This window comes from Chiloscyllium plagiosum, unplaced genomic scaffold (assembly GCF_037043375.1).
Source record: "Chiloscyllium plagiosum isolate Xiang-an unplaced genomic scaffold, Cpla_swu_hap1 HiC_scaffold_21, whole genome shotgun sequence".
Lineage (NCBI taxonomy): Eukaryota > Metazoa > Chordata > Chondrichthyes > Orectolobiformes > Hemiscylliidae > Chiloscyllium > Chiloscyllium plagiosum.
Genome location: NW_028270159.1, coordinates 86,868,739 through 86,888,120, shown reverse-complemented (window position 1 = coordinate 86,888,120; position 19,382 = coordinate 86,868,739).

The following is a 19,382-nucleotide window of genomic DNA, read 5'->3' as shown; positions in this document are numbered from 1 at the left end:
GCTACTCGGTGGAGAAGAACAGCGATCGCTCCATGCGTGGGTACACCCTCTTTTAGGTTAACAACAAAACGAGAGGACTAATTGCTCCACAGTGACTGGGGAGTTCCCTTGTTGCAGGCCCCTCGCAGGATTTCCAAAAGCAGACTGTCAGTGAACTCAAGCTTTCTACTGCCCTTCGCAGAATGAAAATTGCCCTCAATTGATTAGACGTTTCCAAAATGAATTCTGGGGCATTCATTGTGGACCATGGGAACAGTCTGATCTCACGCTTTGCAGACACATACATGTCACCAGGATACAACTCTCATAAAACTGGGAGTTTCTCCCTTCAGGCTTTACGAGTTTCGGTAAAAACTCGGAACTGGTCGGCCAAAAAAAAAACAGATGGTGTGGGAACAGCTGTCCCTCTGTTCCTGAGTCGTGGGAGAACAGCAACCTCTCAGTGATGAGCTGAACGCACTGAAGAACGTCGCCACAGAGCGTCAATGACGTCAATGATCCCCGAATGCAAGCTGCATCCTGCTCCTCCCATATTGACAATCGTCCTTAATTAGCGTTACTTTTCCGAAATAAATACTGTTAAGTTCACGGTGAAGACATGGGAATAGTCTGATCCCACGCTCTACAGACACACCCATCACACCGCGAACCAGTTATCCTCCTACGGGGATCATCTCACTTCCAGCCTTTCAGTGTCCTATCTGTTCCTGCGTTTTCTGATTGCCCCGGAGCTGAGATGAGATTTGACATCCTGACTTGCAGGAACGTGAATCCGTCAATATCACAGATCAATTCATATCTGGAGAACATCAGAGTCAAAGTAACGGCCTCCGAATGAATGGAAAGATTTCTAAACTTTTAAAGTGACAACATTTTCCCAGAAACTTTTCACAATCCTCTGTTTTACACCATGTACAGAGATATATAAACCTCCTTTGTCAAGAGTTTCCAGACTCTGGGAATGTTTTGTTTGGAGCACTTTGGATGCTGCCTGACCTGCTGCGCTTTTCCAGCAACATACTTTCAAACTACTCAGGACACCTGGCAGTGGTGATTCGTGTCAAGTTGCACTTCATCAATGCGTATAGTGAGTTGTCTGTCCTCTATAATGTTTCCTACAGTCACGACGTGCAACATTGTATGTCCAAATTTGTACTGCATATGGTGGATATTGGGTCCTTTTTTGGTGAGTTGTTGTCAAATGGGGCTTTCGGTTTATGCTGTCTCCAAGTGGTCAGAGGAGTCTGGCTTTACGTGCTGTAACATTTTTTTAACCTATAATGATGCGTACTAGGTGTGTTGGGTAATGGCATGAACTCCTTGTGTTGATTTTGGCAATGAATCTGCGGAAATATCTATAGTTGCAAAATATTACTGGAGGATCCAGTAAACAACACAACCAGCTGGTCCGATTAGCAATGCAGAGTGATGTCGAGGACAACAAATTCGACTTGTACAACACAAACATAATAGGACAAGCTAATCAGAGTGCAGCCAGAGAATTTCTAGAATAACGAGAAACATCCAATGACTCCATCAAAAAAACAGGTTGATCTGGACCCAACATATTGGGACATGCAAAGAAACGAGAAGAACCAGCAACTGAAAGCAGTGAGGAGGAAATCAAACCAATTCGAAATGCTGCAGGACCGCAGCGCTTCACACGAATTTCATCTGCCTTGAAGATATCACAAAGAAAGCGGAGGAAACGGCTGCAAACCAACTTCCCAAAACCACCGAACATCCCCACACCATCTGCACCTTTCACCAGAACTACAGATCTTTACAGAAACCTTGAACCCCAGAAAAAGTCAGAGCCGCCCCAGCGGGAATATGAGCCCTGGCCTCCCACGTGACAACTGAGGTGACGAAACGCCACCCGATGGATGTCAGAGCTATCTGACGCTGCAAGCTACTTGTGCGTGTTCTTGTCAATAACAACTGCTTGATTAGCCTCATCCCATTTTCCATCATTTAACGTTGTATGCCTCAAGCATTACAAATTCACAGTTAAATATCTCTGAAGGTTATTCGAATTTCTGCCGCTCTGACGCATAGAGACAATGATGTCCAGATTCCAACCACTCGCAGGCTGATAAAGTTATTTTATTTACAGCTACTCGAACTTTTATGACTCATACCTTAAATCATATGGCTACTTTTCGATTGATCCCTCCACCATAGAGCGATTTTTCATTAAGTTTACCCAATCCATGCCCCTCATTATTTCCTACATCTCAATACTGTCTCCTCTCAATCTCTCCTGCTTTCACAAAAATAAGGCCAGCCTGTCTGAACTCTATCATAGCTGAAGTTCTTCAATCCAGACAATATATTGGCAAATCACTTCTGCACCGTTTCCACAGTTGTCATATCGCTTTTGTTATGTGGATTGCAGAATTGTACTAATAATCTAGCGAGAGACGAATCAAAACTTGAAATAAATGTGCAGAATTCACAAATATTGGTCGATTCCAATAAAGTCTTTCCCTCGAAACTGTTCTGTGTCCTTTTCATGAACCCAGTGCTCCAGTGATCTCTGGTCCATGCAAATCAAACACTATACATCAGGAATGATAACCCAACCACATTATCTGATTGCATTACGTGTCTTAAAGGTCCTCATTGTGGCATTGGGGCACGTTCACCGAACAAGAGTTACAGCTGCAACACTAACTTCACGGTGTCAATGGGAAAGCGAATGTTAATTTGTGCAATGCCCCAGTGACATGGGAGGATGGATGAAAAGGAAGAATAGTGATTTAGAAAGGGAGAACATCACCGAGATTGGGTGGAGATAAAGTTTGAAGCAATAAAATCATCACCGTATAGAGTATTTTAACTTTAAATTTGAATGTTCCCTTTCTGCGTTTGTTTCACACAGGTTATATGGAGTAACATGGAACAAATGTGCATTGCTGATACTCGGATTTGAATGGAGGTTGCTTCGGCCACAATGCAGAGGATGAGCCACTATACGATCACATGAAAAACTCAACAGTAAAAGCAACAAATGCAATGGCTGAGATTGGCGAGGTACAGCACCACATGCACAAGAGGACAACCCACTGAGATTGGAATGAATCGTCATCTTAGATGTCCTCAGTGGCTGTGGAGATTCCATCATTGAGAATGTTGAAGGCTGAGTTCAATAGATTTCTTGCACAGATGAAATGTACAGGCGCTAGTGCACAAATTGTTGAAATGTAGGTTTAAATAACAACGAAGTTTCACATTATTACGTTATCAGTGCCGCGGGACAACGTAGTAACGACTGTTGAACACTCACATCACACCGATTCCCAGGTCTGGAATCAGAGAAATTTAGTGGTGCAGTGGCGAAGATCCAATCAGAAATTGGGAGTCGAATGAACGTGTGGATCTCTACTCTATCTGCCAGTGACAAAGTCCGTGAGCATGCAGTCCTTTTATGAAGGCAGAGATGCACCTGAAACGCCCAGGCTGGGAGCTCCAAACTCGGCTGAACAAATTCTGTTGACATGGAATAGGGAGCAGTGGGAGCAGAGGCTGGGAAGTCTAATCTCATCTGGATACACTTCAATTGACATGGAAACCTTGAGTTGATAGAAAGTATGCTGAGCGATTTTAATCAGAACTGAACTAGTTTTCGGCAGCATACATTTTTGTGGATTGAGGGAGGATCTGCCCCAGGGAATTGTCACAATTATAAATAAACATTTTGCAAAGACTGAGCTCGTTCAGGACTGTGAAATGGACTAATTATCATTGCACTGTGACATTTCTCATATTCCGACTCTGCAGCCGGTTAATGTTCTGGAAGGATATTTTAAAAATCTTTTTTTTTTGTGTTATTCAATTTCCTGCAAGCTTGTTCTGGTCTGGTTATTGATGTAACGTAAACAATCGAAATCAATATGATGCTAGGATTCGGTTCGAGGTTCCGTCGAATTACAGAAGAACAACAGGAGAGTAGACGTGAAATTTATCAGAACAGCAGTGATCAAAATGAATGGACGGGCAGACAGACAGTGAAAGAAAGCTTCATGGTGTTAAATGTGCTTTCTTTGCCAATGAAACTTACCGTGTCACAAAGTGGTGACTATTGAGGTCAAGCAATGTGGGTGATAATATTTGCTGGTTTTGCGAATGTCTCACCTGCGCTGATAGGAATGGAGCTTTTAAGTCCTCCTACACAGAGTGAGGCAGGGAGAAAGTAAACACAGCAAGCTCCAAAAAAAAACATAAACATTTCTTCTTTTCTGAACATCAGTCCCGAACTGACTAAGATGACCTTTGCAAAATTATTTTACACCAGGTTAGATGAGGAGTTACAGATTCGAACACGGAAACCAAATTATGTATCAAGATTAAATCATGCCACTTTATTCGCTAAAACAAATGCAACATGGAAGTTTTACCTTCTGACTCGCAGTAATTCTTGCACAATATCATAAATTTGTTTCCCATGAAACGGGAATAGCTGCTCTTTCTCTAACGTCTTAAACGTATTAAAACCTCGGTATGTTGAGCAAATCACACCTGAATCGTTTTTGATCTCTGTAGAACAACTTCAACTTCTCCACCCTGATCTTAGATGTAATATTCCGCATTTCTTTGACTGTTCTGATAAATCTCCTTTTCGATTTATCCACAGACATTCACATTCTTTCTCGAGATCACCTGTTTGCGCAAACCCAAATGCTGTGTATTCATGTGGGTGATATTATCACACACAGGTAATTGCTCAGGAACATCACCCTGATTCCTGTGTATTTCCTCAACAGTGAGCGTTTTCTCTGACCAGTGCTTCTGATTTCGTTCGTGCTGCTGGGTATAGCATTTGATTACCAACATGAAATCAAATAAATCAAATACATTACTTCAGGTTTTTTTTTACTAATAATCTACTGTTACAACCTGACATAACCTTTTGTACTGTCCACTCTCCGACCAATCTTGTTCTCATCTGCAAACTCACTGACCATGCTTTATACATTTTTATCTAAATCATTTGCATGAATGAAAAACGAAAGTTGGCTCAGCCTTAAACACTGTGCAACACAGCTGGTAACAGTCCTCCAGTCAGAACACTGCCTTCCACCTCCGTTCATGCCTTCTACCAAGAAACTAATTTTTTATCTTATTGTAAAGCTTACGTTCCATTCTATGTTATCGAACTTTAAAAATTAATCAACCTTGTGGAACCTTTTAAAAGGATTTATTAGATTCCATCTGAACAATGCCTACCACTTAGTCCTCATCAATATTCTTGGTTACGTCCTCAAAAAACCCAACCACGTTTGTGAGACAGAAATTCCCTCGCACAAAACCAAACTGATTAGCGCTATTCATTCCTCGTCTCTCAAAATACTTATAAATCCGAAAGTTCAGAATTGCTTCCAACAACTTAACAACGACCTTAGGAAGCCTCACAGGTCTATCATTTTCAGTTTTCTCCATTCATCCCTTCCTCAACAAAACCACACCCTATTTCTACCAACGGCCCAACAGTTTATTTCCCTGTTTTCCCAAAAAGCCCTTGCTGCACGACATCAGATCCCAGAGAAATATCCAACTTTATATTTTCCAAGTCTTCCGGAACTTCCTCTTTACAATGTGAACCACTTTCAAAACATCAATGTTTGTAGCCTCCATTTCGTTCACTAATGTGAAATGAATATTTAATATCTCTCCCCTCTGCTAAGATGCAAGACAAATGTGAGCTCTTGCACCTTTCTGGGATCCTATTTGGTCTCTAGCTCTGAAAGTACTTATAAAATATCTTTACTATATCCTTAAATTTATGTGCTAAGGCTATCTAATATGGTCGTTTTGCCTTCATGATTTCCTTTGAAGAATGCCCCTCCACTCCTCATATTGTTCAAGAGATTGACTTGAGATCGCATGTTTACATGGAAACTGTGATTTTTTAAAAAAAAATAATTCTTATACGACAAGTCTCTCATCCCTGCGATCAACGTTGTTCTAATAGAATCCTGAAAATGTGCGAAAAGGCAAATCAGCCCAAGAAGAACCAACGAAACATACGAAGATCATTGCACTTAAGCTCACACCTCTCCCCGATTCCTGTAACTCTGCATTTCCCATGGCAAAATGACGTCAACAACGAATTTGTCTTCTGTGGAGGAAACTGACGCAGACACGGAAAGAACTTGCAAACTGCAGACAGTCGCCCGACGAAGAAATTGAACCAGCGTTGCTGAGGCTGGAGACAGCAGTGTTCACCACTGTGTCAGCCATTTTAAACCTCCTATCCACCACTCATAATACATCTCCCCTTAGACATTAGGGCAAAAGCAATTCTCGATAATCCAAATGCGTCTGACGAGAGCCTCTTATCGCTTCATTTGCAAACCTCTGCAGTTGGTTCTTAACTTGCTTGAATGAATGCAAACGTTGCATTTACTCTCCTAACAGCCAACATAACTTGTATGTTAAACATCAGATAAACCTCAACTAGATTTCTCAAGTGCCTTTAACCGAGAGATCTCTGAAGCCTTTCCGCGTCACAAAATGGTCTATGCCTCTAATCATGCCATTACTTTATGACCTCTCTCTTTTCCACACAGTGTTCTAATTGCAAACTTTTTTATCCAAGCATTCAGCAAGTCCACGTAATTCTGCAGCCTGCCCGCTTCCTCAAAACGATCTGTCCTTCTATCTTTTGTTGTGTATTCTTCAAAATATCAACAACATTCTCGGGTCCTTTGACCCGATCATTCACGCATAACGGGAATAGTTGTGGTGCCAAAACTGACCCTTGCTGAACCCCACACGTCACGCTCGGCCATCCTGGAAAAGACCCCTTCACCCAACTGCTTTCATCCAGTCAGCCCAAATTCAAGCCATGCCAGTACTTTGCCCCTCAAACCATAGATTATTTTTTCGCAGTTTCCAATCCTGCACCTTGACAAATGCCTGCTGCGAATTCAAGCTGATCAAACTCTCAGAATATAATGTTTCTCACTTGCTCATTACTTCCTCATAGAATTCTATTACATTTGTCCTTAAGAACCTGTGTTGATTCTCCAAGTACTACGGAATCACATCCTAATATTGACCTCTCCTACGGTATTGAATACAGAATTGATTTGTTTGACAAATATCTAATATATTAAAACTTTGCTTTCAGTCCTGAATGTCACGAACAACGAAGTCCAATCGCATTTGAGAGATGTAACATCTTCGCTGTGTTAAGACGGACCCGCGGGGTCCCGTCTTTGCGTGTTCTTTCGGAAGGAGAGACTCACACTGGCAACTATGGTTAGACGCAGACAGACGTTTATTCACAGAATCTTAACTGGTACAACGAATCTACAAGCATGCATTCGTTGGAGAAGGCGTTCTCCCTTCTCGTTCAAACTTGACACAATTATGCTTCGCGCTGCCTGGAGTCCGCGGTCAGTTCGCCTTCCCCATTGGTCCATTCATCTGCGCGCGCTGGGGATCCGTCCTCCTATTGGCCGCATCGAAGTGCCTGTCCAGCTCCTGCTGTGCTTGACAATGGCTCAGCCATCCCGGGAGCGGTTCCGATCCCGTATTCAATAGTTCATTGTTTCAAGGAAGTACTATGCGTCTGACAGGCTAGCCATTTTCAATAGTTTCAGTTTAACTAAATTGACAATTACACTTATCAACTTTAGACTTAAATAGAGCCATTCACACTTAACAGTTACAGTTTCCGATAGAGCAATTCACACTTGTCTAACAGTTACAGATTCCGATCGGTTTCTTTATTAATCCCGAGTTTCGATGGGGCAATTGATACTGGCTGGTATTTACAGGCTCCAAGGTTTAATTAACATTATGCATATCCCTTACAAGCTCCAGCCAGGTAGTCATGCAGTCACCAGCAGCAGCTCGCTTGGCTGTTGTTAACCATTTCAGGGCTGGAACTAGAAGTGTCTGTTGCAGAACTAGTGTCACCCTCCCTAGCCCTACATTAAACACCCCAGTGAAATCTCCCCAACAGCTGTCTCAGCAGGCTCGATGAATGAGTGAATTCCTTCCCCCAGTGGATCTCTCTGCGGTCTCTGCAGGGTCGATGAGTGAGCTAACTGTTTTTCTCAAATGAAGCAGGTAAATGCGTTCTGCCCACTGCAATCTCGCTGGTGTACTGAGAGTTGAGATGATCGCCCGAACCGAGTCCCACAATGAAAACAATTGAAATGTCTCTCAACTTGTGAGAATGTCGATGGAACATCAGACCTGCAGAGACTGGAGAGCACATCCCACACACTGGATATTTGATCGGTCTCTCCACAATGTGAAGACGTTCATGATTAAACGATCCCAAGGAACTTGTTTAGTGATTAGCACAAGCTCAGCATGTAAAGGGTCTCTTCTTTGTGAACACGTTGATGCCATGTCAGTCCCCAAGAACATTTGCTACACTTGTCACGGTCTGGGCGTTAAAAAGATCTGGCACCAATGCTGATGGGACTTCACGTCGATCGGATATTTGCAGCACGTCCCACAGTTGTGGAATTGAAGATGTCTGCCCTCTGTGTGAGCACGTGGATCGGACGCCAGGACCCCAGAAGTTCTAAAGGACTTTCATTCATGTCCGTATATGTCCCATGCATCAACTACACAAAGGTCTGATAATATTTTCCAAAGTCTGGACAGATGAAAGTTTTCTCATTAGTATGAACATGGTGTTGGATAATCCAATCACTGGACGTTTTATCGCATTTTCCACAATCCAGGCATTGAAATGATTTCTCATCATTGTGATCGAGCAGGTGTCGCAGTAGGTCAGAGAAGGAGATTATCCCTTCCCACACATTGAGCTTGTTCCTGTTATCATTGCTTTCGTGGGATTTCTGCTCAGATGGAGAAATGAATCATCACTTGTCTGCAGTCTCACTTAAATATGACTACAACTGTAGTTTGTGAGCTCTGGTGCAAGCAGAAGCCTTGTCCACACACACAAGTGAACGATTCTCTCCCACCGTAACCGGAGCCTTTTCCTTCCATGTTCAAACACTGAACAAGTTCTATTTCGGATAAAATGCGTGACTTCATCTTATCATGGTGGAGTGATTGTTTATTAAAACTTTCCCTTCTAATATGCTGTGAAATTGATGTTATATATTTTTTTAAATCAATAGAATGAGAAAGAGTCTCTCACAGACTCGGGATTGTGCCTGAAGCTAGGATTGAAGTTAAGGGATTTAGGCACAAACAATTTGACAGGAAATTTGCCAGAATCTTTCAGACACACAGCCTCCACTTCTGAGAAGGAGCAGGTCAACAGGTGGATGCGATCACCATCAAATCCCTGTTCGCTCGAGGTGAAACACTCTCCGGACTTCTCTGGCATCCTGTCCTGTTGGAGCAGACATTTCCTACAATTGAATCGTGCAAAAGTGTGGCCTCTATCTTCAGTCCCCAACAGAAATCCACTGCCTCGCCACTGAGTAGAAAGTGTGGACTTGGAAAGGCACAGCAGGGCAGGCAGCACCCGAGAAGCAGGAGAATCGACGTTTCAGGCAAGAACTCTTCATTTAAAATGAGGCTTATGAGCCGAGGCGTATAGAGACAAATAGGAGGAGGCAAGGTATCTGAGAGTGTGGTAGGTGGGTTGAGGTGCGGGTAATGTAAAATTGGTAAGATAACGAGTTTTGTTTTATTCTTTGATTTTTCAACAGTCTCTTTGGGCATTTAGAATCGTGGGAATGGAGGTGAGGGCATTTGAATGTTACTCCTGCCGAATGTGAGAGGTAAGGGTCATGACTATTGTCTCTGCTAACGACATCTGCGGGAAGTGCACCCAACTCCAGCTCCACGAAAATCGCGTTAGGGAACTGGAGCGAGAACTCTATGAACTTCGGATCATTTGAGAGGCAGAGAGGGTTATTGAGGGGTGTTACAGCGAGGTAGTCACTCCTCAGGTGCAAGAAAAAGACAGATGGGTTACAGTCAGGGGACGGAAGTGGAACTGGCAGGCACTGCAAGGATCCCTTGTGGCCATTCCCCTTAATAATAAGTATACCGTTTTGGATACTATTCGGGGGACGGCTTGCCAGGGGAAAGCAGTGGGGCACAGAACTATGGCACAGTGTCTGTCCCTGCTGCATAGAAGGGAAGGGTTGAGAGGAGCAGAGCAATAGTCATTGGGGACTCCATAGTTAGGGGACAGATAGCAGGTTCTGTGTGGACAAAAGGGATTCACGGTTGGTGTGTTGCCTCCCAGGTGCCTCGGATCGTAATTCTCTGATCGTGTTTTGGGATCCTTAAGGGGGAACGGGAGCAGCCCCAGGTCATGGTCCATCGAGCACCAACAATATAGGTAGGAAGAGAGATGGGGATTTAAGGCAGACATTCAGGGAGCTAGGATGGAAGCTTAGAGCTAGGACGAACAGAGTTGTTGTCTCTGTTTTGTTGTCCGTGCCATGTGCGAGTGAGATGAGGAATAGGGAGAGATTGGAGTTGAACACGTGGCTACAGGGATGGTGCATGCGGGAGGGTTTTGGATTCTTGGATAATTGGGGCTCTTTCTGGGATGGGTAGGACCTGCACAAGCAGGATGTTCTTGGTCTGAACCAGAAGGGTACCAATATCCTGGGGCGATATTCGCAAAGGCTATTGTGGGTGGGTTTAAACTAATCCAGCAGGGGGATGGGACCCAAAATTATAGTTCAAGTATAGAAAAGGTTGAGAGTATGGGGATCCGAAATCAAGTATCATGGCCGCAAGATGGCACCGGAAAGCAAGATGGTGGTTTGAAGTGTGCCTACTTCCACGCCAGGAGCATCTGGAATAAGGTGGTGAACTTGCAGCATGGATTGGTACCTGGGACGTCGATGTTGTGGCCATTTCGGAGACATGAAAAGAGCAGGCACAGGAATGGTTGTTGCAGGTCCTAGGATTTAGATGTTTCAGTGAGAACAGAGAAGATGATAAAAGAGGCATTCTTGGTCAAGGACAGTATTGCAGTTGCAGAAAGGATGTTAGGGGACTCGTCAACTGAGGTAGTATAGGCTGCGGTTATAAACAGTAAAGGGGAGGTCACCCTGTTGGGAGTTTTCTATTGGCCTCCGAATACTTCCAGAGATATTGGTGAAAGGATAGCAAAGATGATTCTCAATAGGAAAGGAATGAAACAGACAAGGTAGTTGTCATGGGGACTTCAACTTTCCAAATATTGACTGGAAATATTATGACACGATTAGGCAAGATTTAGGAAGCATTGTATGGGGAAGGAAACTGCAGGTTTCGGGCACATTAGAAACGTGGAACTTAATCAAGGAAAAGCTCCTGAGTGTCAAGCATAAGTATGAACCTGTCAGGCATGGAGAAAGCTGTAGAGTGGGAGCTGTAGTTTTCGAAGGGAGTGGAATCTCTGGTCAAGAGGAAGAAAAAAGCATATGTTCGGATGAGATATGAAGGCTCAGTAAGGCCGCTTGAGGATTACAAGACAACCAGGAAAGACCTAAAGAGTGAGCTCAGAAGAGCCAGGAGGAGACATGAGACGTTGTTGGTGGATAGGGTAAGCGTAAACCATAAGGTTTTCTACAGGTATGTAAAGAATAAAAGAACGACAAGAGTAAGATTAGCGCCAATCAATGATAATAGTGGGAAGTTCTGTGTGGAGAAGAGGGCTAATGGGAAGCACCAAATGCAGATCTTTCAACAGTATTCTCTCTTGGAAACGACCATGTTGTCGAGGAGAATATTGAGATACAGGCTACTAGAATAGGTTAGACTAATGAAGTTCACAAGGAAGAGGTATTAGAATTCCTGCAGAGTCTGAAAGGAGATAAGTCTCCTTGGCCGGACGGGATTTATCCGAGGATCCACTGGGAAGCCAGAGAGGAGATTGCCTAGCCTTTGACATTGATCTTTCAGTCGTCATTGTCCACAGGAAGAGTGTCAGAACACTGAAGGATAGCAAATGTGGTTCACCTGTTCAAGAAGGGGAGTAGAGACAACCCTGGTAATTACAGACCAGTGAGCTTTACTTCAGTTGTTTATAAAGTATTGGAAAATGTTATAAGAGACAGGAGTTATAATCATCTGGAAATGAATAACTTGATTAGGGATAGTCAGCACGCTTTTGTGAAGGGTACGTCGTGCCTCACAACCCTTATTCAGTTCTTTGAGAGTAAACCGGTTGATTTAGTGAAAATGGTTTTCAGCAAGGCGTTCGAGAAGGTTCTCCAGAATAGCCTGTTGTACAAAATGTGGAGGAATGGGATTATGGGAGATATAGCAGTTTGGATCAGTAATTGGCTTGCTGAAAGAAGACAGAGTGGGGTGGGTGATGGGAATTGTTCATCCTGGACACCAGTTCCCAGTGGTGTACCGCCAGGGTCGGTATTGGGTACACTGCTGCTCTTCATTTTAATAAACGACCTGGATGAGGGCGTATAAGTGTGGGTTCGTAAAATTGCAAACAACACTAAGGTCGGTGGAGTTGTGGATAGTGACGACGGGTGTTGCAGTTTACAGAGAGACATAGATAAGTTACAGAACTGGGCTGAGAGGTGGCAAATTAATTTTAATGTGGCCGAATGTGAGGTTTTAATTTTTGGTTGGAGTAACGGAATGCAAATTATTGTGCTAATGGTAAGTTTCTTGGAAGTGGAGATGTGCAGAGAGATCTCGGTATTCAGGAACAGAGATCCTTGAAAATTTCCACCCAGGTTGACAGGATTGTTAAGAAGGCATACAGTGTTTTAGCTTTCATTAATAGAGGGACAGAGTTTCGGAACCATGAGGTTATGCGACAGCTGTACAAAACTCCTGTGCAGCCGCACTTGGAGTATCGCGTACAGTTCTGTTCACCACATTATAAGAAGAATGTGGAAACTTTGGAAAGCGTGCCAATTTCCTAGGATGTTGCCTGGAATGAAGGGAAGATCTTACGAGGAAAGGCTGAGCGACTTGACGCTGTTTTCGTGGGAGAGAAGAAGGTTGAGAGGTGACTTAATAGAGAGATAAAAGATAATCATAGGGTTACATAATGTGGTAATTCTGTCTGATGAAAAAGCGTGAAGTAGTTTTCTCCAGGGCTAATCTGTTTGAGTTTGGAATTCCACTTCTGTGTTTCTCCTTCGAGGAACATGTGGATAACAAGCAGCTGACGTGAAGAATGCTACAGTTTGGCAGGACGAGCAACATGAGAGAGTAGAAGCCATTGAGTAACGGGGAAACAGTTGGGGAGGAGACGTACGGGAAGCGGCTTAATGCTTCTCTTCCTATGTAACAACAACAAACTAGAGGAATCCAAAGTAAACAGGCAGGAGGATGGGAGATTACAGGAAGCCAGGCTGCCTCAGGAGGTATAAGTTCAGCGTGTACCAATTCTTAATAGCTGGGCCTGTCCTCCAATGGCAGCCTGCTGCCTGTTTACCTCTTTGCTTACGTAAACAGGCTCTGGTTTTCAAGTCTAAAGTGAAGGAAGAAGTAGCCAAATGGTTAAATTCCTAATTTTCTGAAAGTCGGTCCCTCCTGAGGCATTTGTCACTCTCGAAAGATGTGTCTGTGGTAATAGAAAGAACTAAAATTCCACTGAATCGTTCAAAACAATTGATGTCTTCATTGGAAGCATCTCGCAAAGCAAGTTGTTTATCTTCTTAAACTTGGTTTTACTAAATATCTCTCAAACATGAGCTGTTTCTGAGTACTTCATAGCCAGAACATTTGAAAGAATTTCATTCTGTTTGAATTATTTGTGGCACTTCTTAATATACCGATTAATGTCTCCCATCGATGAATGCAACCGAGAATATCAGAGTCAACCTCAGACCGCTGTCAGAGGAGGGGAAGTTAGGAGCGTCTCGCACGCTGCTCTTGTGCACGTTATCAATTTCAAACCAATCCAATACTGCAACCCGTGGGAGTGTAAAGGAAACAATTTAAAAGAGCCCCGTTTCAACTCTGTGAATCTTTAGGGGAATGAAAGATGAACTCACCGAATGAGCAGAGACTGTCAAGGTACCTTCCCCTTCTTGAAGGAGCAGAGACATGAACTCTGATGTTCTCGAGGCATGGACTGATCTGAGATATTGAAAGCATTCCCATCAGAGCTGCTCCACTCTCGCTGTTGTCACTGTCAGCAACAATATAATCTGATTCCCTGACCAGGCACCCAACTCTGGCCGCAGTGAAGAAAACACCGACTCTTAACAATACACCACCAGTGCTGCCTTCCAAGCTGTTGAACTGCTTCTTAATGCCAGCGCATATGGCATTTAATTTACCAGTACATAAGTTTGAGCTAGTCATCGACTGTTTACAGAATGGAAAGAGGCCCATCATCCAAGTTTTCAGCTCTTGGCCTCTCCCCTTGTGTTCTCAAATGTTTCAAGCACTCGTCGCAATGGTATCATCCAGTCACGTTTTATAATGTATGCGACTGAAGTTTAAGATGTGTTCACACCCCCTCGGTGATCTGAACCCCATTTCACTTACAGAGGCAAACACAAAGACACCTGTTGGCGAAGTGACTGTGGCCTCAGGAGAGATCAGCCAGAAAAGATGATTGCACACAATTGGCTTATTTTGTCCCATTTCAAATTTCAACACCAGAGTTTGGTTGCAGCAAAGAAATGAAGCATTCAGCCATTCCCCTGCCCGTGTTCTTCCCTAACTAAGCATTGAGCTACGGATGCAGTGTGCTCTGAGAGAAGGATTCTCACTCTTTAGAAAAAGCAACAAAAAAGATGATTCGATAGCAGTGCATTAGAAACCAGTCGGAACAAATCCAAGACAGAACTGAAGGCATCATGTGCAGAAGGATGGGAGTCTGTAATGCTGAATCAGACAGTGTCCATGGTCATAGAAACAGCGACTGTCCCTGGACAGTCATTTGTATTCCGTGCTCTCACAACCATCGCCTGCGAATCATTAGCGTTTATTGTTACCAATATGAAATGCTGCCTTCCCCTTAAAAGTAGAATTATGACCTGGACATGCACACGTAAATTGTGAAATTGGTATAAATTGATATTTTTTTATTCCATATTCAGGCTAAAGAGCAACATGTAAACACTTAGATTATCATTAAAACCCAATATTAAAGCCAGTTAGTGTTTTCACAAAACTACAAAACCAGAGGAAGAGCTGGGAGTTGCACGACTGAAGGAGTGGGACTGCTCCTGCTTCCGATCCACTTTTCATCCCTTTTGTCCCAAGAACAAGTGCAGAAGCCAAATACTGGCAATCTGATATATATATTTTTTAAAAATCAGAAAATGCTAGAAGTATTCAGCTTGTCTGGCAGGTTCTGAAAATGTGGTAGAGGTCAACGCTATCACAACCTGATTGTCTTTACTTTGTATTCACAATAACTAATGTCCAAGTCACAACTCATTCAGACACGTTTCCTCATCTTTAAAATGTATGCACGCTTTCAAAGTTTGCCATCAGAAACGTTGTGTCAATTAATTCAGTACTGACAGGATAGCCGTTTAAAACTGTATGAAACATGTTGCAAACGGTCATATCAGACAAATGAGGTGCCCCGTGAAGAAATATGTGTTTCATTCAGGAAAGTTAAAATAGAATTGTTCATAGAAAATTGTGGTGAACTTCCTGCCGATTTTTTTATGAGGTAAGAACAAGTCTTGATTATGCTAATCTAAAGCGATCAGATAAATGTAGATTGGCAAAACAAAAGACAAAAGTTCTGTGAGACTGCTGTGCATGAAACCTGGGGATGATGGAATATAAGGGATAATAGCAATATTGATCATAAATAAGCAGCGTGAAAGGTTACTGATGAAGGGTGCCTGCCTGAAACTTCGATTTTCATGATCGTCGGATGCTGCGAGACATGCTGTGATTTTTGAGCACCACTCTAATGCTGACTCTGATCTCCAGCATCTGCTTTCCTCACTTTCGTCTGTGGCAAAGGGAACAGAGTCATCATTAACAATTGTGTTTTGAATTGGAAGAACTTTTCAATCGAACTTTGATTGAGCGTTGGTGTGTGGAAGTTCTGGTTAGATTATTTTAGCCAGACAGCATTCTCTGATTTATCAGAGCGCCCAGCGCGCCCATGAGATTCTATGATTGGTTGAAGGACCAATGCCTCCAGCTTGGTCCTGTAGGACCGCCTCTTCTTCGCTGTTGAACATTATACGTCATCACTTGGGATGGATCCTGCAGCATGCATAGGGTTAACATGAACTGTGAGCATGCTCGTGGCGAGTGCTCATGGGAACGAAATGCAGTTGTCTCCAATCGACAGTCGGTGAGTGAGGACTGAAGGGGAGGGAAGGGCCAGATGCTATAGCCCAGTTAGAGGTCACAGGTTTGGTCATGAAATGATAGACAATAGACAATAGACAATAGGTGCAGGAGTATGCCATTCAGCCCTTCGAGCATGCACCGCCATTCAATATAATCATGGCTGATCATTCCTAATCAGTATCCTGTTCCTGCCTTATCTCCATAACCCTTGATTCCACTATCTTTGAGAGCTCTATCCAACTCGTTCTTAAATGAATCCAGAGTGTGGGCCTCCACTGCCCCCTGTGGCAGAGCATTCCACACAGCCAGCACTCTCTGGGTGAAGAAGTTTCTCCTGAGCTCTGTCCTAAATGGTCTACCCCGCATTTTTAAGCTGTGTCCTCTGGTTTGGCACTCACTCATCAGTGGAAATATGTTTCCTACTGCCAGAGTGTCTAATCCTTTCATAATCTTATACGTCTCAATCAGATCCCCTCTCAATCTTCGAAACTCAAGGGTATACAAGCCCAGTCGCTTCAGTCTTTCAGTGTAAGGTAATCCCGCCATTCCAGGAATTGACCTCGTGAACCTACGCTGCACTCCCTCAATAGTCAAAATGTATTTTCTCAAAGTTGGAGAACAGAACTGCACACAGTACTCCAGGTGTGGTCTCACCAGGGCCCTGTACAGCTGCAGAAGCACCTCTTTGCTTCTATACTCACTTCCTCATGTTATGAAGGCCAGCATGCTATTAGCCTTCTTCACTACCTGCTGTACCTGCATGCTTGCCTTCATTGACTGGTGTACAGAACACCCAGATCTCTCTGTACTGCCCATTTACATAAATTGATTCCACTGAGGTAGTAGTCTGCCTTCCCGTTCTTGCTACCAAAGTGGATAACCATACATTTATCCACATTAAACTGCATCTGCCATGCATCTGCCCACTCACCTAACTTGTCCAGGTTTCCCTGTAATCTCCTAACATCCTCATCACTTTTCACCCTGCCACCCAGCTTTGTATCATCAGCAAATTTGCAAATGTTATTGCTGATACCATCTTCTATATCATTAACATATATTGTAAAAAGCTGTGGTCCCAGCACAGATCCCTGCGGTACCCCACTGATCACTGCCTGCCATTCCGAAATGGAGCCGCTTATCACTACCCTTTATTTCCTCTTAGCCAACCAATTTTCAATCCAATCTTTCAATTCAATCCAATCCATACTTTGCCCCCAATACCATGCACCCTAATTTTACTCACTTACCTCCTGTGTGGGACTTTATCAAAAGCTTTCTGAAAGTCCAGGTACACTACATCTATTGGATTTCTCTCGTCCAACTTCATAGTTACATCCTCAAAAAATTCAAGAAGATTAGTCAAGCATGATTACCCCTTCATAAATCCATGCTGACTCTGTCCTATCCTGTTACTACTATCCAGATGTGCAGTAATTTCATCCTTTATAATAGACTCCAGCATCTTTCCCACCACTGAGGTCAGAATAACTGGTCTATAATTACCTGCTTTCTCTCGCCCACCTTTCTTAAAAAGTGGTATAACATTAGCCACCCTCCAATCCTCAGGAGCCGACCCCGAATCTATTGAACTCTGGAAAATAATCACCAACGATTTCCCGAGCCACCTCCTTCAGTACCCTGGGATGCAGACCATCAGGCCCAGGAGACTTATCAACCTTCAGACCTAACAGTCTGGAACCAAACATAGTTTATCTGGGATCGCCAATTAAACCACAGAGAGCATGAGTCTTCTCAGAAACAGGCCCCTGTCAGTGACCGCTATTCCTGATTCAGTTTTTTTTTAATTTATCAGGTCATGGTTGGTTGATCTAACTTTAGCGTGAATAGAGTTGAAAATAAATGATATTGTTTGAAATGATTGCTGTGGTCCATGAGGTTGTAGTGTATTTCGGAGATGCTTGGGAGTGTATTAGTGACTGGAATTGATGGGAAAATGTACCCCATGAACACCTCTGTCCCTTACGTAACTGTAAATGTGTCAGAGAAGGAAAGAATGGAGCAGGAAGTGGAGGGACAGGACTCCTGAGCAGGATAGTGGTTCATGGGGGTTTTGGAATTTGAGTTCATTCGTGGCCAATCCCTCAACTTAATCCGACCGATTGTTTTTCTCACTGCTCCCCTTCGCCACCCTTTCCTACCACTTCCCCCACCCAGTATCAGCAACATTTTAAAGACGTTTAATGATTTCATATATACTATGTCGTTTTTGTCAGAATATTCAGTAATTTGAGAACTGAATTTAAATTGAGATACAGAACAGCTAGTGTACGAACCTCAAAAGTTACTTTGCACCTCCTCGAATTGCTGAAGTTCATATGCTAAAATTGCTCCCCGGTTATTGTTTGGTAAGTATTTACAGGAGTATTCTTGAAATCTAGACAATGTGTTACTGATATCTGTGTCAGTTAAAAACAATTGGTTTTCATCTCCCTTCTTTAACAGAATGGAAATATGAAAATTTAGAACAGAACTGGCTTGTTGTGATGTTTGATCCTTCTCTGTTATTCAGTATGATCTTATCTGATTATTCCACACCTTAACTTGCTACATCTTTAGGCCTAGCGATTTATGTACAAGAAGACGAAATCTCCTTTCCTAATTTTGTTTCGTAAATTTCTGCTGGCTCTGTCCAATCCAGTTACTGTTTTCCAGTCTTAGGCTAACTCTTGCCCTCAAAACGATAAATATCTCGATCTTGTCAACATTCCACGTTCTGGCTTTAATTACGTTCTGTGGCATCAAATTTCACTGAGTAACCAGTTTTTGATTAATAAATAAAATCATCATCTCAGTCTTAAATGGACTACCCTATATTCTTCGAAGTGACGCCACCTCCCCACCCTCTATGGTTTGGATGCCCTGGTCATTGAAAGCATCCTTCCTGCATTTACCTTGTTCGTACCTTTTAGAATTTAACTCGTTTCTGTGACATCCTACTTCATCATTCTCAACTTGAGTGATTTTCATCCTGACGAATCCTCATACATCAGTCCTGCCATCCCATGAATCAGCCTGGTAAACTTTTATTGTGCAGTCTCCGTATGGAGAATATCCTTTATCAGATAAGGATTCCAAAACTGCACACAACACTCTCGGTTGTGCTGTCGACAACATTCTGCACAATTTCAGCAAGTCTTCCCTGCTCCTGTGTT